This window comes from Sminthopsis crassicaudata, chromosome 1 (assembly GCF_048593235.1).
Source record: "Sminthopsis crassicaudata isolate SCR6 chromosome 1, ASM4859323v1, whole genome shotgun sequence".
Taxonomy (NCBI): domain Eukaryota; kingdom Metazoa; phylum Chordata; class Mammalia; order Dasyuromorphia; family Dasyuridae; genus Sminthopsis; species Sminthopsis crassicaudata.
Window position 1 is genome coordinate 346,021,705 of NC_133617.1, and position 20,300 is coordinate 346,042,004.

General features: G+C 32.1%; 1 long non-coding RNA gene across 1 annotated transcript; it reads right to left on the reverse strand.

The window, feature by feature from the left end:
- Positions 1-5,037: 5,037 nt before the first annotated feature.
- LOC141554254 (uncharacterized) lies at positions 5,038-10,563 on the reverse strand. Its single transcript, XR_012485806.1, has 3 exons — positions 10,471-10,563; positions 9,417-9,599; positions 5,038-5,269 (listed from the first exon to the last, which is right to left on the reverse strand). It is a non-coding gene; the product is annotated as an uncharacterized LOC141554254 (long non-coding RNA).
- Between the last annotated feature and the right edge of the window lie 9,737 nt (positions 10,564-20,300).

The window sequence follows — 20,300 nt, forward strand, 5'->3', positions numbered from 1 at the left end:
TACTTAGAAAATCTTAGAGAATCAACTATGAAACTAGTAGAAATAATTAACAATATTAGCAAAGTTGCAGGATGCAAAATAATCCCACATAAACAAAAACAATCAATATTTCTTTATTTTATCAAAAACATCCAACATGAAGAAATAGAAAGATAAATTCCATTTAGAAATAATTGTAAACAATATAAAACACTTGAAAGTCTATCTGCGAAGACAAACTCAGGAACTATATGACCACATCTATAAAACACTTTTGATGAAAGTCAGATCTAAAGTATTGGAAAAAATTTCAATTACTCATAAGTAGGCTGTGCTAGCAAAATAAAAACGACAATTCCAAATTAATCTGTTTATTCAGTGCTATAGACCAATAAAACTATCAAAAATAGTTTTATATAGTTGGAAAACAATAATAATGAAATTCATCTTGAAGAAAAAAAGGTCAGGGATATCAAGGGAATCAATGAAAAGAAAATATGAAAGAAGATTTTTCTAGCCATATCAAATTTCAAACTGTTTCTAAACCAATGATTATGGGGGGGAAAGTAAAACCACTACAGCTAAGAAATAGAGTGGTATATCAATGGAATAGATTAAGTACAAATTACATTGTAGTAAATGGCATAGTTTTCTATCACATGATACACTCCCAAATTGAGCTTTTAAAGCAAAAGTTCAATATTTGACCAAAAACTGCTGGTAAAATTGGAAAATAATAATGCAGAAATTAGTTATAGATCAATACCTCATAGGATATACCAAGATAAGGTCAAAATGGGTTCATGGTTTACTCATGAAAAGTGCTACCTAAGCAAATTAGGAGAATATGGAAGTTTATTTGTCATATTTATGGATAAGGGAAGAATTCAAGGCCAAAGGCAATATATAGAGCATTGCAAACAGTAAAAGAGATTATTTTGACTATGTAAAATTTTTTAAAAAATATTTTTTTTGCACAAAATCAATCCAACCAAAATTATAAGGAGAGCAAAAAACAGGGGAGGGGAAAATTGCAATAAGTATGTCAGATAAAAGCAGTGTTTCTCAAATATATGGAGAACTCAGCCAACTGAGTAAAAAATAAAAGTCATTTCCCAGCTGATAAATGCTCAGAGGAAGACACAGTCAAATGAAAACATGCTCTAAATCATTTTTGATAAGATAAATTCAAATTAAAACAACTCTGAGTTACCATCTCACATTTAGCAGAGTATCTAATATGACAAAAAGGAAAATGTTGGATCTTGAAGTAGATGTGGGAAAATTGGCACACTAAGGCACTTTTGGTGGAACTGTGAACTGATCCAACTATTGTGGAGAGCAATTTGGTATTATGCCCAAAGGGCTATGAAATTGTGCATATCCTTTGATTAGGTAATATCACAGCTAGGTCTGTATTCCCCCCCCAAAAAAAAAAAACATACAAAAAATGGAAAAGGACTTTTTTATAATAGTTTTATTTTTCAAAATACATATAAATATAGTTTTCAACATTCACCTTTGCAAAACTTTGTGTTCCAAAGTTTTTTATCCTTCTTCCTTACTTCTTTCTCCCCTAGTAATCTAATTATAAATCTTTATAATTATAAAATATATAATAATAATATAATTATATAAATTATAAATAAAATAAATTAGTAATCTAATATAAATAAGCATGAGCAATTCTTCTAAACATATTTCCACATTATCATGCTACACAAGAAAAATCAAATCCAAAAGGAAAAAAAAAGAATAATAATTAAAAAAAAAAACAAGCAAGCAAACAAACAATAACAAGGTGAAACTAGTATGTTGTGATTTATATAGCTTATTTCTGAATTCAGATGGCTCTCTCCATCTATTGGAGATTGTCTACTAGACATTGGAATTGACCTGAATCACCTCACCATTAAAAAGACTCAAGTCCATCACAGTTGATCATTACATCATCTTTTTGTTGCTTCATGTATTATAACTTATACAGTCATTTCACAACTGATGGCCATGCACTCAGTTTCCAGTTCAAAATAGGTTCCAGTACCTATTTGTACAAAAATATTTAGAGCAGCTCTTTTTGTGGTGGGTGGCTAAGAATTGGAAATCAAAGTCATACCCATCAATTGGGGAAATGGCTAAACAAGCTGTGGTATATAATTGCAATGGAATATTATTGTAATGTAAGAAATGACAAGGAAGCAGATTTCAGAAAAAAAACTTAGAAAAACAGTGAAATAAACAGAAGCAGGAGAACATTGTACACAGTAATAGCAATGTTGTTTAATGAAGAATTGTGAATGACTTAACTATTCTCAACAATACAATAACCCAAGACAATTCCAAAAGATTAATGATGAAGCATACTCTCTACCTCTAGAAAAACAACTGATGTTGATTGAATACAGACTGAAGCATTCTATTTTTTCACTTTTTTTCATTTTCCCCCTTTATTTGAATCCTCTTATACAAAACGACTAACATGGAGATGTATTACATAATTGCACATGTATAACATATCTAATTAGTTATCAACTCAGGGAGAGGGGAAAAGGGAGCGATAAAATGTTTAACTTAAAACATTTAATAAAATGTTTATAAAGTTACAAAAAGTACTAAGTTAAAGGGTAGAGCCAAATGAGAGAGTAGAAAGAATTTTGCTTGAACTTTTCCTGCCTTCTCTCAGAATCAATAGTAGCTCTGAACAAATTTTGAAATGACAGAGCCCACAAATATTTGGAGTGTAACAAATTTCCAGTATAAGATATGCTGGAAGGACTTCAAGAAAAGTGTTTCAATTGGGTAACAGGGGACATGGTCCAGTGCAGCTTGGCCTCAGGAGACCCAGAGCAGAGAGGCCCCATGTGGGGAATCTAATGTGTTTCTAAACCAAGACACAGCAATGTTGACTATTCTTTCCTGGTTTAGAAGGCCAATGAATCATCAGACTAACTGGGAGACCTCCAAAACAACTACAAAAGGCAAATAGTAAGCCCTTGAACCTTAGCATTACAGGCAGGATTTGGCTAGGACCACCCAGTGAAGGAGAAAAGCCTTCAGCATTGACTCCAGCTAGTGTGAAGCCCCTATCTCCCTATGGAAGAAGTTGGGGACAAATTCCCCTGTGCCCTAGGAGCAGATCTTGAACTTTGAAAATGAGCAAAAAAAAAAAAAAAAAAAAAAAAAAAGAGCTCATAACTATTATGGAGACAGGGAAGAACAGAACTCAAACTCTGAAGATACTAAAGACAAAATGCCTGCAGATGAAACCTCAAAAGGGGGTATGCACTGGTCCTCAATTCAAAAGGCTCTCTTGGAAGAATTTTGTTAAAAGGGATCTTTAAAAAAAGTTAGAAGAAATATAGGAAAAGGAAATGAGCTTTGAAGGAAGGTTTGGAAACAGAAACACAGAAATTGACCAAAGAAAACAATTTCTTAAAAAATATATTTGGTGCAATAGAAAAAAGAAAGTAACTTCTTGAAAAATATAACTGGTAAAATGAGGGGGAGGAATCCAAAGAACAATACAACTCCTTAAAAAAAAGATAATATTTATAAACTTTGTTCATTTTTTCTTGTCTCTTCTTTTCCTAGATCTACACCTTCCATGGTGGTTCCTGAACTCACTTGTTAGCAGCTTTTACCCCTGGAACAGAGAATCTTTTCCTCATATATCTGGCCAGGGTAGAAGGATTCTTTTCTTCTGTATCTAACATTAACTATGAATCAGGAAAGAGATTTTTAAAATTTAAATTTTTTAAATTATTTCTAAAACTTGAATTGATAAACTTAGAAAGAAATGGAATCTGTGCCAATGCTTGAAATAGAGGCATAGCCCAAATTATGACAATTCTGCTATTCCTGCACCAGTTAGGATCATGCTTCAAAGGAACAGTTTGACTGAACCACTTTTGAAGAGATGAACCAAATTTTTGTTCCAGAAGTCACACTAATATATTGTCTGAACAATGAGTATTGTTTCCTGTAAGGAAGTTAGGAGGAAAATTTCATTCATTCATTGAACATAAGAATTCTTAACCTCAGTCAATGAACTTTAAAAGAAAAAAAAACAATGAATTTTGATAAAGATTTCAATAGAATTGTCTTGAGTTGATTTTTTTTTGAATTTTATGTATTTAATTTCATTAAAAGCAATAAAAATAATGCTTAAAAACATTATGAGTACATGTCCATAGGTGTAAAAGGAGCCTATGAAACACAAAAAATTAAGACTTCTGTTTAATAAGTAGGTACTATTTATTCTTCTCTCTCTAATGCCTAGTATTTCAAAAAGAGGATTTGAGCTGTGTAGTTTAGGAGATTAATAGTATAAATTAATCCTTTGATGTTATTTTTATTATTTGTTAATTCCAAAGTAGAAAATATTTTATAGAATGATATGGGTGAGCTATTAGGTTTTATAGTGTGAACTAATGAGCAAAGCCAAAACAACCCTGGAGACATTTTTTTCAGAACTCAAGACTTATAAGTGGCTTTAAACATTTTAAAGATAAAATTTTACTTTATGAAAATCATAAGCTATGTTACTACAAACCCTATGCAACCCTACTGCATATAAAAAATCTATCACCTTGCCTCAAGGTAAGAAAATAAAGTTTACTGCTATTGAATCATACTAAAATATTCATCTGTCAGTACTTTGTCAACCATGGTTTTGATGGCATTTAAATTGAATTTAATATAAATTTAAAGGCATCTCCATTTGATGTAATGAATAATGCTAGGCTATCATCAACTCTACTTTAAATACCTTAAAGGCAGGAAGTTTCTTCTACATTAATGCATTTATATTAGTGGGTAATATATTCACCATATTTTTTTAAAAACATTTTTTCTTTCAAACCCTCAAAAATATTGGAGATCAAGACTATATTTCATCTTTAATTTTGTGCACTGAAGTAGACTTTTTTTAGATTCTACAAGTATTGGTTAACCCATTGTTGCATGTTTTGTTTCTGTCCTATTAAGAACAGTGATTCTGCTTGGTTTATTACTATTGAAAATATTTATTTTTGTTACAGTCATACAATTCCCTCACTTGTCCAGTCTTAAAAAAAATAGAACAGTATTTATTATTATTTAATATTATGCCACTTTATATATTTTTCTTGGATTTTGCTTCTGTTTTTTGCTTGCCTGTTCCAAAGATGGCTGGTATCACAGATTAATACTTGCAGAGGAACAATATGAACAATTATGTGTGCACATACATTCATACATAAACAGAGAGAGGCATTCTTCCATTTCTTCTTTCCCGCCTTACAAAAGGAACCTGCACATCAAAAATAAATAAATAAATAAAATAAAAAACCAATAAACAACAAAACCAACAAAACCCACTGAATATATCTCCCTGCTATAAATCAATAAAATATGGAAGATTTGAATTTAGCCTTAGGAACTTATTCATGATATATTTCTTTATGAGTGAATTATTCGAGTGAAAAGTCAACTGATCCTTAAAAGTAAATAATGTAATATATAGAAATATGTTTTGGAAAACACACACACATAGATAGCACACTTTGTACATACACTTTGCTTGAGGGATAGTTAGGTGAATTTGTGATCTCATCAATATGGATATTCTTGCGAATTATGCAGATGAAAACTCATTCATAACTCTTTTTAAAACATTATTTATTTTATAATAAATTTTATTTATGCCTTATTTTTACTTTGACCTAAATTTCCCCTGTATCTCTACCCCTTCCACAGATCTTTCTATTATAATACTTTTTTTAAAAAAGAAAAAAGATGAAGAGGAAAAATCAGCAAAACTGATCAATGCGTCAAAAAAGAAAAAAAAAACAAAAAACAAAAACAAGAAAAACCTCTGATAATACACGAAGTATTCCACACCCATTCAAATGAGTGAGTTAAGGTGTATTATTATTGTTTTTTTTCCTATGGAGCCAAGTTTATTCTTTTTTAATTTTGCACCTTTCATTTTCTATTATTTTGTGGTTTTGATTCTTTCCATTTGCATTGTTGAAGTCATTGTGTATGTTATTTTTCTTATTCTGCTTACTTAACTTTGGATCAGTTTTTCAAAGTCTTTTTATGCTTCTCTATATTCATCTTTATTTTTACATTTTTAAATTATTTTTTATCAGCAGGATTCCATTACATTTGTGTACTAAAATTTTCTTTAAGTATTTGCCAAACAATGGGTATCTACTCTGTTTCAATTCTTTGCTACCATGAAAAATTATGAATCTTTTGGCATTTATGAGCTGACATGATTCTTGTCCATGTCCTTCTATTGATTCTCCAGATAGGATCTGGGAAACTTGTAGATCTCTTGATTTTGGACACCAAAGTAGCATACTAAGAGACCTCTTCCATTTCTTCTGTCTATATGTCTGTATGCATATGCATACACATTATATATTTATATAATATATATCTACTGAGCCAACTGGCAGTTTCTGTATAATATGTATTGACATATACTATGTCAGTATTATACAAAAGCTGCCAAGTGGCTCAGTAGATAATGTTCTATGTAGTGTTTGATAAACTCAAAGATCCCAACTTTTGGGATAAGAATTCATTAATTGACAAAAACTACTGGGAAAACTGGAAATTAGTATGGCAGAAACTAGGCATGGACCCACATTTAACACCAAATACTAAGATAAGATCAAAATGGGTCCAAGATTTAGGCATAAAGAATGAAATCATAAATAAATTGGAGAAACATGGGATAGTTTACCTCTTGGACTTGTGGAGGAGGAAGGGATTTGTGACCATTATTGATCACAAAATAGAAAATTTTGATTACACCAAATTAAAAAGTTTCTGCACAAACAAAACTAATGCAAACAAGATTAGAAGGGAAGTAACAAATTGGGAAAACATTTTTACAGTTAAAGGTTCTGATAAAGGCCTTATCTCCAAAATATACAGAGAATTGACTTTAATTTATAAGAAATCAAGCCATTCTCCAACTGATAAATGGTCAAAGGATATGAACAGACAATTTTCAGATGATGAAATTAAAACTATTTCCACTCATATGAAAGAGTGTTCCAAATCACTATTGATCAGAGAAATGCAAATTAAGACAACTCTGAGATATCATTACACACCTGTCAGATTGGCTAAGATGACAGGAACAAATAACGATGAATGTTGGAGGGGCTGTGGGAAAACTGGGACACTGATGCATTGTTGGTAGAGTTGTGAAAGAATCCAACCATTCTGGAGAGCAATCTGGAATTATGCCCAAAAAGTTATCAAAATGTGCATACCCTTTGACCAAGCAGTGCTATTATTTGGCTTATATCCCAAGGAAATACTAAAGAAGGGAAAGGGACCTGTATGTGCCAAAATGTTTGTGGCAGCCCTTTTCATAGTGGCTAGAAACTGGAAAATGAATAGATGCCCATAAATTGGAGAATGGTTGGGTAAATTATGGTATATGAATGTTATGGAATATTATTGTTCTGTAAGAAATGACCAACAGGAGGAATACAGAGAGGCTTGGAGAGACATCAACTGATGCTGAGTGAAACGAGCAGAACTAGGAGATCATTATACATTTCAACAATGATACTGTTATGAGGATGTATTCTGATGGAAGTGGATATCTTCAACATAGAGAAGAGCTAATCTAATTCCAATTGATCAATGATGGACAGAATCAGCTACATCCAGAAAAGGAATACTGGGAAATGAGTGTAAACTGTGAGCATTTTTTTTTGTTTTTCTTCCCAGATTATTTTTAGCTTCCGAATACAATTCTTCCTTTGCAACAACAACAACAAAATTCGGTTCTGCATATATATATATATATATATATATATATATATATATATTGTACCTAGGATATACTATAAGATATTTAATATGTATGGGAATGTCTGCCATCTATGGGAGGGGGTAGAGGGAAGGAGGGGGAAAATTCAGAACAGAAGGGAGTGCAAGAGATAATGTTGTAAAAAAATTACCTATGCATATGTACTGTCAAAAATGTTATAATTATAAAAAATAATAAAAAATGAATTGTAAAAAAAAAAAAAGATAATGCTCTGTGTCTGGAGTCAAGAAATCTTGAGTTCTTGGATTCTTATTAGCTGTTATGACCCTAAGCAATTCATTTAACCTTTGCCTCAGTTTCCACATATGTAAAATAGAGATAATAATAACACGTACCTTGCAGGATTGTTTAGAGGAAATGAGTTAATAAATGTTAAGTGCTTAGCACAGTACTTGGCACATATTAAAAACTTTATAACTACTATATTGTTAGTATTATTATAAGACTGTAAACCTTCCTAGAAAAACTTCTAATGAATATTTTAAAACTATATCAACAATAATGGTAATTTGCACAAATAAAAACTTCATGTTGTGCTTTACTTTCCCTAAAATGAAGGAATGGGTGATGAAGGGCCTATCAAAGATTTACCCTACTCAAAATACCTTAACTCAAAGTAAAACAAAACCATTAGGGAAGACTCCCAACAAGCAATAAAATATGAAGGAAATTGTGAGTTCAGCCTCTGGTTATTTATTCATGATAGATTTGTCTCTGGGATGTCAAGTAGTAGTCAATAACAAAATTCTTTTCTTCTATAGTCAGTTTTCTACCATTATTTGGTCTATTATTCAATTTCAGTTCACAAAATAAGCAACAAAACATTTTGAAGGATTTTAAATCAAGAATTAAATTTCCTCTAAAATCTGGCTTATATAAATACTTAGTGTGACCTAAAATTGATGTTATTTTTCAGTGTATGATGATATTTATTTTCTTTTTGAAGAGATCTCAGAGAGCTTATATATTAATTGATGAACTTCCAATAAAATATTTAATGAAAATACAGATCATTTTCTTCCAATAAACATGCCATTTGTACTTCCAAATACACTTGCAGTATTTTGTCATGTGATTAGAAGGAACTCTGTGATGGTTACATGCAATCTATTTGCCATAAAGTTCTCACTGTTGCTTTATTTAGCATGACATATTTCAACAAGAAGGCACTGCTATCCTATGAATTATAGGTCAACATGCATTTAACATACTTGTTGGTATTTTGTTTTAACAATGAATTAAACTGTACATGACTTGACATAATATTTGAAGACAGGAATATACTATGAATCACAAGTTAGCATTTTTTTCTTCTCAGCTTAGTTTTAGGCATTAATTTTTTTACAGGAAAATAACTATGGCTACTGATCAGGTATGAAAAGAAATGCTTAGTGGTTATAAACTGTACTGTTAGTAAAATAATTCCATTGAAGATAGATTTATTTTTCTCTTAAGATTTATATGATGGGTTTGCTACTTTGAGGGAAAGGGCTTGTGTTAAAGGTCCATAATAATGCTACTCTAGACTTGGCATAGAACTGAAGTTAAGCTCTAAATATATGAAATTTTATGGGGTATGAAAGTCCCTACTTACCAAAATAGTATCTCTGAAGAAGAGCATGGCCTAATTTTATCCCAGTCAGTATCATTCATAGATTTAGAAATCCCAGGGCATCATCTCCAGAAAGCTCTTGTTCCAGTGGCATATTACTTTCCTGGAAGTGAAAAGGTAGATTCTCCTTTTCCCATTAGCAGTTGACAGTTGACAGTTTGAGTCCTAAAGTAATAAGATACATAAAAGACACATCTCAATGGGAGGAGCATAATAGATGACAGAGAAAGTAGGCTTAGCCTGGTACAAAGAACTTGGAGGGGTAATGACACTATTAAAAGGCATTTGATGAGAATGCATGGCTCTTCACAATTTTTCCCAAGGCTCCCTCTGGACAGACTTACTTCCCTAGATTCTGGGCTTTGAATTCAGGAATTCCCTTAGACTAAAAGAGGTCACATGCTAGTTGAAGGAGTAGTTGACTAAAAGCTCAGCTGGATTAATATTTTTTTTCAAAGGAAGGTAAATATTATATAGTTACACAGCAAACATTTTGCAAATCTTAAGTCTATAGAAATGCTATTTATTATTACTAGTATAGTTCAGTTCAGTAGTGGGGGAGAAAGGATCACTGTTTTATATATATATATATATATATATATGCCTAACATCTCTCAAGAAGTTTTTCATAAGAAAGGACAGAAGGAAAAATAAAGAAGGGCAATCTAAATAGTAGTAGGACATTGTTTTGGTTTCCCTTATTCTTCTTCCCGTGCCCTTCTACTCTTCCCAGGATTGTATTCCCAGTAATTGTTTCCTAATAGTATAGAACCTGGATCCTTTGACTAAGGTGGTAGTTATAAAACATGATTGTTTTGCCATGGCCATTATTATTTTAATCTTAATTTGGGACTTTTACAAAATCTAAAACCTTTAAAACTCAAAGAAGTTTGTCCCTAGTAGTGAAAATAGATAGATATTTTTGGATAGAGGTCCTTCTCAATACTTCTTAAATGATTCCACAAAGGAAACGAATTAGTTTGATATTGATAAGGCCAATTCTGAACAGCAGGCAATAGATGAAGAGAAAAGCTACCTTTTCTGAAGATCCTGCTTTCTTCACAGACCCCTCAGATTCCAGGAAGTCTCCAGGGGATGAAAAGTCTGATAGTATTCTTAATGGCACTACTCATGCTGAAGAACCAAAATAGTGTACGTTGGAAAGTTTTTTCACCTGGTCAGGAAATAGAACTCACCAGAAATAACTTACAATTATTATCTTCAGTAATTCTGCAGGTGTTGTCCTAGTGAGTTGCTACTTTGAGGGAAAGGGTTGAAATACTACTGTGCTTATTATGTAGATAAAGAAAATCAAAGCTACAGTGCACATAAACACACAATATCTGATATTCAGAATACTCATCCATTTATGCTATAGAATAGAGATGGATTTACTATTAATATTCCTTCAAATGTATATTCAGATTCATCTACTCCCTGGGAAGTCACAAATACTGTATACATATTTATTAAGAGACTTACTTTAATATTTCTTTAATTTAATTAGGAGGGTATCCCCTCTACTTAGACGTCATCTTCATAATGTTTAAACTCATGTTCGTGAGTTTACATCTGGTCTCAACTGTGTGATTCTGGGCAAATAACTTCACCTTATTTGCCTCAGTTTTCTCATCTATAAAATGAGTTGGAGAACTACTCCAATATTTTAACCAAGAAAATCCTAAATGGGGTCATGAAGAGTCGGACATGACTGAAACTACCAAATGAGCAAAGATTATAGAAACTGTGTTCACTGTGGGAGCCATTTAAATTTTCATAGATTAATAGAATTTCAGAATTTGCTATTTGCTCCTTAAATTCTCTATAAACCCAGGGATTCCTTCATACCACAATGTAGTTTGAGAAGGGAAATTTTAAAATCATTGATATTGTAGAAAGAATTATGCATAAGCATTTCACCTCATTGTGTCCTGAATTTCTTTCAAATTGTTCCATATACCTCAATCTGTATATTCATCTAGTCTAGAAGAAGCTCCTTGCAGGCAAGATCCACATCTTATATTTATCTTCATCAACAGGAGAGAGGTAATATTCCAGCAAATGTTCAATAGCTGTTGATAGGATTGAATCCAATACTTTTTTTTCTTGCCTTGAGTTCTTTGGTAAATGAAAATAAGTCATTTAGCCAGAATTTTCTTCCTGAAAAATTGATGTCATAAAAAGAAGAAAAAGTCTTTATTTTTGCTCCCAGCAGCAGAAGCATGACAGATCCATTGCTTCCACTCAGCAGATGAGAGCTGAATCTGGCAGGAGCAGACCTTCTTGGAGAAGCCAATGAGAAGAGGCAAGAGCCTTCCTCTGTTCTCCAGCTGGAGAAGAGACTTAATGGATTTTGTTCATTAATGCCAGTCAGCTCCTGCAGCCTTGATGGACGGAGTTACTGATATGGGCTATAATCCATTTATCTGGGAGTATCTCCTCTTGCCAGTTTTTTTAGTATGTTGAAGATAAAAGATGATACATTTCTTAAACATGATTGCTTTATCATAAATAAAAATTATATTGATATATATTACTGTGTAATTTTATAGTGTACTAAAAATACAACTTCTTGGGAGGAGAAAACTCATTTTTAAAGGAAAATGTTAATTTCTTGGTCAGTCTTAGAATGTGGTTATTAAAAGTAGCATTATTTCATATAGATGATATGTTGTTCTCCTGTGTAAACAATATTTTAATAATTATTAATGAATTTAATAGTTATAAGATTAAAACAATTCTTCAAAATATTTAAGATGAAATTACAATTCTGAAGAACAACCGTTAGTGAATTGAGGCATTTATGAATAATCCCTACTAAAATACCTACTTTTGAAAGGTTAATTTTATATTTGAAGTTAATACAGCACATCTATATTGACTATGTTTAGTTACATTTTTTATTCATGAAGATAACTACTAGTGAGGAACCTATTAACACAAATAGATACTTGATCTTAGTTGTATACCATGTATTAACTTGTATTATACTATGGCCCCTCTTTGTGGTTAAAACAAAAACAAAAACAGATGCAAAAATGAGTTCTAGAAATGCTGATTTCTTAATTGATTAATAGATGTATGTATATGTATTGGGGGAGAAAAATGTAGCTATTTGGAAAGATAGGGTCATCAAGAAGGATGATTTAATCTATGACAAAGGAACTGTTGTGGATATGAGTAAGAAATAGATTAGTTGGGCAGAGGCAAATCAGTATTACAATTGTTACAATGTGGGGCAGTAGCTGATTTGGGAAATTTCTTCAGGCAGAAATGACTCTGAAAAAAGATGAATTTGCCAAAGAGAGTCTGAGCATCATTCAAGGGAAGCTGAAATAGATGAGGTGCAGGTTGTTGTGGATGTGTGAATTTGAGCAGCAAAACATGCAATTATATTTGGAAACTAACAAGAAAGAAGAGTGTTCTCGGGTTCTTGGGTGAAGAAAATTATCTCTAGATATTGAAAATTGTGAACAAACAATGTATTACATAAATAGCATGGTGCAGACTATGTATGAATTTTAGAGCTAAATGTTTTCATAAAATAAAACAAAAAAGTTAATCTGACTCATTTAATGATATGCATAATCATTATTAGATTGGATGGTAATTAGATATAAATAGTAAGTACTTCGTATAAATTGCAGTAATTAGTCTTATTATTACATGGCTAAACTGTTTTTTTTGGTTTTTATCTTTACATTATTTTCGTATACCAAGATCTTGCCAGTCAAGAACAATATTGAAAAATTCTCTTTTACCATGTTTTGTTTACTCACCATTGTTATATTCGGACTCACACACATAAGAGACAAATGAACTGCATATTATTTCCCCCCCCATCTCCATAAAGTACCCAGTTCCTCTCCCCATAGACTCCTTGGTCTCACAGCTTCTTGAGACCTGAGGGTGGGATAACTTGAAAAAGAAATTCAATCCAGGGATGTTGTGACTCTTTCTTGAGGGAGGAACACAAGAACCAACAACATAATCATGATTCTGTAAAAGAAGACATGGCTAGGACTAGGGAGTAGGCACTATGAGAATGGATACTAAGTCCATTAAGTTGTCTTAGAAAAATAGAAATTTGAGGGGTAATATAAGGTAATAGAGTCATCTAGAAAAAGGAAAGGAAAGAACAAAAAAATAAGAGCTTTAAAAAAGAGAGAGAAGTTCATATTTTATCTTAGAAGCAATATGGAATAACTGGAGTACTGAGTTGGAGAATGCCATGCTCAAATCTGTGCTAAAGGAAAATTATTTTGGAAGCAATGTGGACAATGGATAAGAGTACAGGAATTGGGAGAGAGGCTGGAGGCAATAAGATTAACTGGGGTGGGTATTATTATAGTCGAGGCAAAATGTAATAAGGATTTGAACTAAGGTGAATATGAATAAATAGAAGAGGTCATTTCTGAGAAATGTTTAGGAGGCAGAAATGACAAGATCTGGCAATTAAGTGAATATGTGGAGTGAAAAAGAGTAAAGACAATTCTGAGGTTGTGAACAAGGGAGACTGATTAGGAAGTTTAACAAAGAGGTAGATTTATAAAAAGAAAAATATATTTTATACTTAACATATTTAATATTTTATTATATATTTATGTTCTATGTTCCATGTAATTAATTAATATATTTTATGTTTTAATAATGTTGAGTTTGAGAGATCTCAGAAAAATCTAGTTTGAATCACTTAACTGGAAATTGGTAATGAGAGACTGATACTCAGGAGAAAGACCAGGGCTGTATATATAAATCTATGAGTCATATGTACAGAAATGATAATTAGACCTGTGGGAACTGATGAAGTTACCAACAGAAAGAATGTAGAGTAAACTTTTTTCTGTATTAATAACTATTTCTATAAACTTGGTTTTCTTTATTATATCATGTATTTTATTGTTGGACAGCTAGGTAATGAAATGGATAGAACTCTGGACTTGGAGACAGAAAGACATGAATTCAAATTTGACATCAGATGCTAGTTGTATGTACCTACACAAGTCATTTAAACCTCTTTGCCTCAGTTTCTTCATCTATAAAATGTGGGTGAAGAAGGAAATTGCAAATCACTCCACCACCTTTGCCCAAAAGGACTCCCAAAGAGTCAGTTGTGAGTGAACAATCATGCCATCAGTATTTTTATTAAATTAACTTAAAATATTTGGAGAAGGGTAGATTTCACTAGGTAGCTGAAATTATCTATGACATAAAAGAGATTATGAAGTACTGTATAAAGGGAAATTTGCAATTAAAAAATCATTGGTAACTTTGCAAAGAGCAGTTTCAATTGATTAATGAGTTAGGAAACCAGAATGCAAAGGTTGGGAAGTGAATATGATAAGTGGAGGCAAGGAGAGGCTACTTTGTATATTTTATCAATTTTGTTTAAAAGAATCACAGAACTTTTAATGCTCAAACCAGAGATAAGGAATTAGCTGAAAATAACTGGGAGAGTTAACATATTGATATGAAGGATTTTAGTCAAAGTTGTAGGGATTGAAAGTACTTCAGCAAATAAATGTCAAAGTAGAGACAATTCTGAAAATTTCATTGGGTTAAATATATGTACCTGTAGTATAGTCTCTGTCTCATTTTCATATTATAAGAAAGTAACTTTCAGGTTGGCTGACTATAACTGTAACATACAGGATATTTATTACAAAGGAAACATTGTAGACAGAAGTAAGAGACAAATGCCTTTGCTAGCTTCCTTAAATGCTGGGGCATTCCCAGGAACAAAAGCCAAAGAGTATTTTTGTTTATTTGTTTGTTTTATTTATTTGCTTTTAGGGTTTCCCTGTCTTGTGTTGTCAAATACATACTTTCATAAATACAGTACAGAGAAGTGTAATGAGGAGAATGAAGACTTCCTCTTTCTTAACTAAAAAGGAAAACCTCTCCTGATTGTCATGTAAAATCTCATTAGAAGATGGACTTCTTAAGAGATAAGATGGCATGTCACCATCAATATTGCTATATAGGTCAATGTTGTGGACAGTTGGGTTGTATCCTGTGCACTAAGCAATTTGTAGGACTAGAGAATCAGTTTCATAGCAAAGGTCATCTATAAAATGGAAAAATGCAATTGCAGTCTTATAAATGTTAGGGACAGCTGTAAGCCAGCATTTAGGTAAGAGATTAGTGCTAAGTAGAAGGAATGTGACAACCACAGAAAAATAAATAAAAAGAATAGTTAAAGAATGATAATTGGATTTCTCTGCAAGTTGTAGAAAAACTACTTAATCATTTCTAGATGAAAAAAAAAATACCATGCAAATAATAGCTGTAAAGATAGCATGAAAATTATGATATTGTGTTCAACACTATTCATTTTTAATTCTTGGTGCATTCATTGTCCAGCTGTTTTTCTTTGGTTCTTTGCCTCTGATTCAACATATGGAAGCACTCATTAAATGAAGAAGAGAGGGCTGAGAGATTCCCATCTAATGAAAGAAACAAACTAATTAGGAATATATCCAAAATGAAATGAATCAAAGCTATGGCATTTCATAGAGTGGACGGGGAGGAGGATAAGGAGGGAGGAAAGAAGAGGGGACTACTGGATTTTGCAAATCAACACAAGATTTGCTGATCAAAGCTTGAAATAATTATGAGAGGTATATAAGTTCCTGTTCAACTTAATCTTTTAAACTACATCAATATTTTCTATTATGATCAATGATACAATCACACTTTTGGTTGTCTTGTGTATTATAAAAAAATTTCTTCCCCAGTATTCATCCTTCTCTCTCATCATTAATATTGGAGAACAATGAATAAAAGTAAAGATATTCTTAATGTACCATGTAATTCTAAAAATTGTGCATTCTAGAAAATTGGGATCAAGTAGTCCAATATTAATTAGCCTTTTAAATGATTATGTATTGGTGTTGAGAGTAGGTGCTTTCTATATCTTCTCAAGATGTTTCCAGGTAGGACAAGGGAATATTAAATTCTATCAAGAAAGTTCATATATTGCTATATAGTTCCTACATCTGCTAGTGACTCTCAACACTCCACAACCTCTGTGCCTAAGGCAATAAAGAAGAGCTCAGAATCTTTTGTCAAGGATGTAGCTATTACCGACTTAATATAACACTTTGGAATATTTTCTACATATCCATCCCAGAGACACACTATTCATCTCTGCCACAACAAATTCTTCTATATCAAAACATTTAGTTCTACAGCCATAGTTTTGTGATTAGTTTAGATAGAGCAGTCCAGAATCCTGGACTCTACTCATGAGAGGAGAGAGAGAGAGAGAGAGAGAGAGAGAGAGAGAGAGAGAGAGAGAGAGAGAGAGAGAGAGGAGAGAGAGAGAGAGAGGCAGGCTGTGACACGTAGACAGGCAAATAGAGACACAGAGAAAATGACAGAAACACAGAGAGACACAGTGAGAAAGACAAAGGGAGACAGACAGACAGAGACAGAGAGATAGGAAGTGACAGAAACAGGCAGAGATAAAGACAGAGACATATAGAAATAGATGGAGACAGAACAATCTGGTGAGATTCAACCTGAAATAGACAATAGATCTCTCTTTTTGCTATCTCTTAAGTGCAGTAAATGAACTAGATTTATTGTCAGGAGAATTTTTTGCTATTATTAGTATAATATTTTAAATATATCAGTAATAAATGTATCCTTCACAGGTCTGTTAAAACATATAACTTGATTCCCTTAACTTTAGCCACACAAGTACATTCTCCTCCTAGAACATGAACACCCATTTGGGGACCTTTCAATGGTGAGAATGTGAAAACATCAGGGCTGAGGTGGGTAAATTTTCAGATAACTGTTCCTGTTCAGTATCAAATGGGTTGAGACCTTCTTAACACATTTCACTTGTGATCTTTTAAAGCTGTCAGACCAGAATGATTTTCAGTCACTTTGGTCTGGAGTGGATTTAAAATCATGTCCCAAAGGTGGTAGATTAATAGATTAAAAAGGCAAAGTATTAATCTAATGCACTGTCCTGTCTCCTTACCCATAACTTATAGTATAACTGTCATAAGATTATGGCAGTTCTCCAATGAAACATCAAAGTACTTATATTTGGTTCCTCAGAAAGGCATTTCACTGACCACTATTGTTTTTACTTAAATGTACCATATTATAGGAAAGAAAATAGGTATCTAAATTCAATTTAAAAAAAACCCTCCCAACATTACAAAGCAGAGGTTTTAATTTAACCATATGAACAGACTTTAATGTGATTTTATTTGTACTAAGTAAATCTCAATATAATGTGGCCCATTTTGGGGGCCACATTTCTTCATTGTTCAAGACTGAGTTCCCAAGGTAAGCAGGATGGAAGTGTTAAACACATCAATTCACTCCTGCATTTTGCTATTAAGGCTTGGTTGGCATAAATGAATTTTGAATCAATAGTAATCTGAAATTTCAACAGTTCAATGGCAAATTACTTAGAATTGAAATGACTGCATTTTTCCTGTGTTCATTACAAAGGGGGGACTCTCAAGTCACTCTCCCATATTTATGATTTTTTAAAATACTAATAGTTTCAGAAAGTGAAATTTGGGAGCTGTCTTCTGTTTGAGAAAAGAACATCTTTACTGTTTTTCTCAGATATGAAAAAAGAAGTCAAGATAAAATCTGATGTTGGTAATTAAACTATTTTACAATTGGCAAGAGATATGCTTGTAATCCAGGGATTTCCACCACCCCCCCTTTTTGCCATAGACTCCTTTGGCCATCTTATAAAGCCCATGGATCTTTTTCCAAAAGAATGTTTTAAAATGCACCAAATAAATATATACGATTGACAAAGGTTAAAGAACAAATTATATTAAAATAGTTATCAATTTTTTTTAAATTGACAGACCCTAACTTTAAGAAGTCCTATTTTAGATACTCCATTCTCAAACCAGTTTGAATTTTAAAAAGTCTTTGATATGTTTATTCACATAAATAAACAGAAGCCTGAGTGGAATTATATAAATATTTACATGTTTTGTTATAACATATAGATTTTTGACATTTACTTATCCATACTATAACACATTGAAATCATAAATCAAGATTGTGGAGAGTTGCTTTAGAGTATGCATACATTCCAAGTAATAAGTTTCTTTCTACTTCTGTTACTTCCCAGATGTAATAGAAAGCTCAGATAGGATTTTGCTCTCAATTTCAGAATGAAGCAGGTTTCTTTTTCATTTATGATATGAATGGTTCCATAAAAACCAGTAATTTCAAATTAAGTACATGTCTTTAAGAAACTCATATACTATTAGGATAGAGATTAATTATTAAACTGTTCATTTTTTTCTAGAATTTCAGAAACCAGAAAAAAGAAGCAAGTTATTTTTTACAAAAGTGGCCCTTTAAACCATAAGACTGTTTGAAATTTTAAGCTTACCAAGAACATACTTGATCCAATGATACTCTCAAAAAATCTTTCTGAGAAATTTAGGGTACCCAGTTTGAAAATATTGCTATTATTTTCACTTCAGCTTTAGAGAAATTGGGCAAAACAAAACTTGCCCTTTTAATCATTTATTCTCTGTAGGAAATCAGATATACTTTGTCTTGAAATGAAATATACAGCCTTTGGTGCCCAGGTCTAGTAAGATTTCCCATACACATCAATAGGAAGTAATCCCCCACCCTCCACCTCAAAAAAAGTTTTGATACTTTGTTTATTTCAGAGTCTGTCTAGGTGAAACTACCAGGCAGCTAGATATATGTCACATGAACTTGACTGATTGAACATAAAGGTAGTTAAGTAAGTAGCTTAATTTTAGCTTTCACATATTTGCAGCTAAAAATCTGCAACACTTGTCATGTTGAATCTATTATAAATACATTTTCCCCTTACTAGATTTTAAACAACCTGAGAAAAGTACTATATATTTTACATCCTTATTATTGCATTTTACCTTGAACATAGTAACCCCTTAATAAATATTTAGGGAATTGATAAATAAAATGTGAAAGTATGAAGGCCAAATGTATCATTGCATAATAATAATGAAAATAATAATAGCTGGCATTTATATAGAGCTTAAAGATTTACAAAGTGTTTTACATATATTAATTCACTTGATCTTAATAATGAACTTGTGATATAGGTGATATTATCATCCCTATTTTATAGATGAGGAAATTAAGCCACAGAGAGGTTAGTGACTAGGCTAGGGTCACACAGCTAGTGTCTGAAGGAAAATGTAAAGTCAAGTATTTCTGACTCTAAGTTTTGTTCTCTATCTACTCTATCAGTTACTTATAACATTTTTAAAAAGCTAAGTATTGTCCTTTATGAAGTAGTATTAATCTCTAAGTATAAATTTGCATCTTGTTTTATACCAGTTTATATAATTTGTTACATTTGTAAATGGCTCCCAAACAGCTTTAGCTTAGGCTCATAAATTAGCAGACCTAAAAAGGTTGTGTCTTTATCTTGAGGCTTAATGGTAGAGTAGATTAATACTTAGTTCAAACTACTGAGTTTTTTTGTAAATCTAGGTATATTGCTTAAACTATTTTTCCTGAGCATTTTGTAATTATAACTTTTTTTTTATTGACAGTATATATGCATGGGTAATTTTTTACAACATTATCCCTTGCACTCACCTCTGTTCCGACTTTTCCCTTCCCTCCCTCCACCCTCTCCCCTGGATGGCAAACAATCTTATACATGTTAAATATGTTATACGTAGATACGATATATGTATGCAGAACCAAACAGTTGTCTTGTTGTACAGGAAGAATTGGATTCAGATGGTAAAAATAACCTTGGAAGAAAAACAAAAATGCAAACAGTTCACACTCATTTCCCATTGTTTCTTTCTGGGTGTAGCTCTCTATCCATCATTGATCAATTGGAACTGAGTTAGG